This window comes from Pholis gunnellus, assembly GCF_910591455.1.
Source record: "Pholis gunnellus genome assembly, chromosome: 1".
NCBI classification, from domain to species: domain Eukaryota; kingdom Metazoa; phylum Chordata; class Actinopteri; order Perciformes; family Pholidae; genus Pholis; species Pholis gunnellus.
The window spans coordinates 30128920-30134787 of record NC_136528.1 but is presented as its reverse complement, the minus strand read 5'-3'; positions in this window follow the sequence as shown (position 1 = coordinate 30134787).

Genomic DNA, 5868 nt, shown 5'->3' with positions numbered 1-5868 from the left:
GACTTTATGGAACCTTGAATTAGACTTGTAGATTTCCCAACAAAATGATTCATAAATTAACAGTCGATGAATGTAAAGAGGAGTGCATGAGATGAATGACTGTGTGAATAGATGCTCCCATTCACACACTCCTCTGTCTGTGTCTGGAGGAAGGTAACTGTAGGCAGATGTAGGGGAGTTTAATTTGAATATCCCAGCACCAAGTTTCAGTCTGGACACTTGACCTGACAAGTGTTACACTTCCTGGGGTAATTTAATCCCCTCCACCGCCCCAGGACCGAGCCCAAGCAAGGGTTAATGCTTTCTGCACATTGACATGGGAGGACAGGAGGAGGTGAGGAAGGAATGTGGAGAAAGATGTGATGAGGACATGGAAGAAAAGTTGTAGAAGGAGGAAATGTAAATGAAGGTGGCAGACATGCAGTATGACAGAAAACGCTGCAAGTTGACAGAACATTTGAAAGAGTGGGAGAAGGAAATGAGAAAAGAGAGGAGGTAGACTTAAGGACATTGATGTCCAACCTCTTTACGATGTGTGTATCTCAGCAGCAGCAGTGGGTCCAGGAATTCAAGCCAGACAGAAGTCTGGAAAGAAATCAGGCCCAATCTTTTCTGAGTCAATTAAGAGAAGATAAATAAAAGAAGCCCTCAGACATGGAGGAGGAACCTTAATTTAGACCTTGTTTAATGTTGAAATACTATATAGCAGAATGGAACAAAAACTACTGCCTTGCTATGTGCTACTGCTTTGTTGGGGGGTTACTTCATTGAAAAATGTTGCACAAAATGTATTTGTCTTTTCTGTATTTTTGTAAATAAAAGTCCAATTACAGAAACATTCATGTCTTCTGGAAGATGTAACGCTTCTGAAACCGCTCATGGTACAGCAGTGATGGTTGGCACCACTAAAGCAATTAGAGCCAAGCAAATATCAGTCTTTTAGCTGACTGATGTACCTCTGTCCAAACCTGCTTTTTCCCTACTTCTCTCATTGGTTTTCTTTTTTGTGTTCAGTTCTGCAGAATTTATCAAAGAAGTGTACGTCCTAAAGCACGTCAGATCAAACTCCCATTTTGAAATCGTGTATTTTTTCAACTTCGATTGTGTTCAAGATCTTTGAAGTCTTTGAATACAAGCTCTTCTTAATTGTCATTTGATAGTTTCTTAGATTTCTCTTTTTAAACAGACATGCCTACAAACGTGCTTTTTGGACACATATGAGCACAAACGTTATCAAGGAGCTAGTGGACGAAGTGGAGTATATTTACCAGCCAAAGAGCCTAATATTTCCAACAGGAGTCGGTGGAGACCAAACTAGAGGTAATTGGAGAGTGAGTATATTGGCCTCAGGGCAGCCTGGTGGCCACATCCAAGACTCCAAACTAATGCTAATGGTGCTCTTGGTCTACTGGATTTGTATATCTGCAACTGTTTGCTGACATGTTTGGCGTCCGTCAATGCTGTGTGTCAGCTTGTTACACTGTGGTCATGACTGTTGAAGTAACTCTCACATGAAAGTTACTTCAACATGTGTTCAAAAGCACACACACTATGTCGGTCTGAGAGGAGGTATTTACGGGCCGTGTTGTGTCTGCTCTCTGCTCTTTCTCCCAAGTGTCCATTCAGGTGTCACCCTTATCCCTGCGTAGCAGCTGCAGTGTGAGCGTAGGTGGCTGGGCTCAATCACCGATTAGGGCCATGGTGGTTAAGTGGCCGGGAGAGAGAGTTCAAGCTGTGTGTGTGTTGTGGATTTGGTGATCTCCTCTGCTCGAGCCACGTGTGCTGGTGTTAGTTTCTTTAAACAGCTAGTTTGTTTCATACTGTGGTCTTTTGAGTTGAATTATTACTGCTGTGAATCAGTGTCGCTTTCCTTTCTAGAAAGTAGTTTTCAGTTGTTGCATTGTGAGCATTTCAGTTTATTGTTAATAAATTACTATTTTGTTTCTTCATCCATTGCCCATGACTCTTTTTCCCTGGGTTTATTTATCATCCCCTGGACCTTAATAGGGGAACGTAACACTTATTATTTCATATTTTAACAAACAACCTGCTGGAATGCAAACTGTGAACACACGTGACAATTTAAAAAACAAACCTAACGGAGGCTTTACCTTTGCCTCCTGCTGCTACTAACTACTATACAACCTGCACAGCAGCTGTTTTACAGCTGAACAGGGGCAGCTGAACTTCCACCTTTTCCAGAGCTAAAATAGCTACGCTTGCCCTCCGACCTGTGTGGTCAAACAGGGTTACACACACAGTGAGCCTTCAATAGTATAGTAGGAGAAAACATTGAAAAAATTAAATAAAATCTGGTCACGGTCCAAGTTCTATAAACTGCCAAAAAAAGAGAGCAAATCTTGTATTCAGTATTATAATTTTGTCTTTTTCTAAAAGAAAGTGAGAAATTATGTCCGAGATTGACATTATTCCACTTTCAAGAAAACAACTATTGACCACTTAAACATTTACACTCACTGTAATAAATTGCTGTAAATGTACGGTGGATTTGCAATATCTTACAGTATTTCATAATAACTGTAACATACAGTTAAAATATTCATCCTTTGCATGTAAATTAACAGTTTATGCCATCGCTTAACCGTAATTTATCAGCTTAATACAGTATTTTCTGTGAAGTGGTGGAATTACGCTTCTCTAGTAAGTCACTATCCAACATCGTACTGTTGATTAAAGGCTAATGTTTCTGCTATGATGATAGCATATTTTTATTAATCAAACCGTTTATGGTGCACTAATCATTTTTGAATGACAAGACGTGACCGGCTGTTCCTGAACGTGACTTTGGACAGCACAGCTTCGGTAGTCATCCTTCTCAGCACAGCCATGTGGAGATCAACCGAGGATCTGAGATAAAGTTAGGATGAAGAAGTGAGCCAGTCAAATGCTCTCTCACTGTTCACTCTCTATCCTTCTCTTCTTTTTCTCCTTCTCTTCTCTTTCTCCTTCACACTGTTCATGCAGGTCACATTTACATGTGTTAATGTGTGTGTAATTATTTATTTTATTCTAAACACGCAGTACCTCTTCATTTTGGAATACAAATGTTCCTGATATTTGTATGTACTATATATTATTATTATTATTATTATTATTATTATTATTACAAAGTCCGCTGTATAAATGATTGAGGACAAGTAATAAACTTCAGGACATTGTATTGTATATGACGTTTTGTGTTTTCTACTTTTTTTTTGTTGTTGTGGGGAATTAAATGCAAAAGTAGATTGTATTACCCTTTGTAAATAAACGGTAGCATGCTGGTATATACTTTAAAATGTGTTATTCTTCTATCAGATACTAAAATCCAATAAACAATAAAATACCATTTAAATAAATTACAGTATCTTCACCGTAACATAACGGTAAAGTACTGGCAGCAGAGACGCCAGTACTTTACCGTTATGTTACAGTGAAATTGTTTAATGAAGTGTAGAATTACTAGTAGAAAGTAAAAAAGAAAAAAGGACAATGAAAGGTCTGGAGTCCAGTTCAGTGTGCACACATGTGTGGTGCTGAAACGAGGGACTTCACCCTGCCCTGACCGAGCAGTCAGTCTATCTGATAAATCAGTCTCGCCCTGGGCCAGGACGGGCTGTCTGTCTTCCACGACACCCACCGGGTGGTGCTGCTTCAAACGGCATCACATCTGCCGGTGTCATGTTGAAGCTTGACCAAGACCATCAGCTGATCATAGCTCTATCACTTCCACTTCCTGTCTTATCCTCAGCATCTTTATCTCTGCAGGCTGGTCTAATCTATCTGTGTGCACCTGGAAGACTGTCTGTCTTTCTGCTTCACTGTCTAGCTCCTTCTCTATCCATTGTATTTATGGTTAGGATGAGATATCATAATATTGTACTTGAAAAATGAAGTGAAGCAGTGGGGGTAAAGCAAAAATAGGGGCGGTAAGGGAAAAAATAGAATACAAAGATAAGTTAAACGAAGGAGCTGCATGATAAAACACTTTCAAATACAGTAGCTCTGTCATCAATACTACTTTGTAGTTTTGTATGCACATTTAACTACTAGAACAAGGTTTCTGAGAGGAAATCTGCTTCCTTCTTTTATTCTCTAATACAAATCACTCCTGGATCACATGAATAATATAGAGCTCCTGGCAGTACCAAAGCAGGCCACAGGATGAAGCTAGACAGCAACAAATACAGAAGACACAGACGGACAGACGTTTGTCTGACAGCTTTAGTTTGGTTTCAGGTTACAATTTTCATTCCCATCCCAATGAAAACCATGTATCTCACAGATATGTTGATTTTGAATGTTTGTGATGAACTGAAGGGTGAAGTGTTCCTTTATGGGTATAGAAAGTTCTCCTACACCTTAAGCTAAATAAACTATTTTCAAAGCCTCTTGGATCAGCTGGAAAATGCACCTCCACAAAGCTGAGAACAGGGCCGTTTTTCTCTATTTATAGATATGTGGTTCTCACAGGACAGAGCAAACATAGCAAACATATGATGATCCTTTAGAATATGATTCATTGCTGTTGACTAAATTACCAAACAGAATGTAAAGGAGGTCAAACTAACTCTTAACTTTTTGTGGAGTATTTTCATAGTGTGATATTAATATTTTACTTCAGTAAAATATATGAATCTTTCTTTCAGCACTGCTCCTGACTGATGACCTCAACAGTGAACATCACATTACCTTTAGAGACCCGAGGACCTGATGTACACAGAGGTTCAGTTCTTTCTTCTGCCACAACCTTTTCTCTTTTGGTGAGACGTCATCTTACTTATATCCCGCTGTGTCAGTATGTGCACGAATTATACTATTATGCTGAGTTTACAGTTAAAGCTTGCACGTAAACAAACTTAAAGTGTCTATCCCCATTCACTCACTGAACCCTCGCTAACATCACTTCTTCACAAAGTTCTCGTGTCCTAAATGTTTTCCTTCACTTCATTATCTACTATTTATTTTCTGACAAAGTTAAATCATCAAGGGGTTAATTAAACTCTGTTTGTACACTAGCCATATTTTGGATGATACTTTTTGGTTCTTGATGATGTTTAACGGTTGTAGTCCTTGGATTACATATAAGGAGAAACAGGGTGATCTCTCAGGTAAGGCTCCCAACTAACAACATGATTATAATAATAATATACATGTACAATTATTATATATCTAAATTGATAGTCCTCCTTTCAGAGAACCCAACTGTCGGATTGTTGTAAATATAAACTGTAACTCTGACATCAACACATGGAGGGTCAATAACATCCTCCGTCTAAATGATTAATCCAAAATGAAGTCAAGTCAAATGAAAGATATTTAAACAGTGTATCATAAAAAAATATATGATGTATTTCTTTAACCTCATAATTCCGAACGACGCCCAATTGGGCGTTGCAAGAGTGTTTTGCGAAGAAGAGCATCATGTAAATCACTTTTCCAAAACGAATATAATGAATTTTACCCACATGCTATATACCTACTTAACGACGACATTCTGAGAAAAAATACAAAAAAGTCATTTTACTCACTCAAAACACAATTATACACAAAGTAATATATAAACTACCAAGTTCTAGCACAATACCACGTATTTTTCGGCGAGCTACGCACTCCGAATGCAGATATCATCACAAAAAAAGAGACCGTCATGGCCGAACGATAGCTTAGCAAGCATGAGAATTCCACCCTGAATCCGCAGATATCTTCCATATTTCTCTCCTTCAAACCATTCAAACGTTACACCGTGGAACACACACAAGATCAACCAACCACAGAGCAAAACATTTGAAACGCATCATACCTTGAGCTGATTTTCTGGCCGAAAAACTCTGTAAATCCACTTAAATCCTTTCGCTACATATGCGC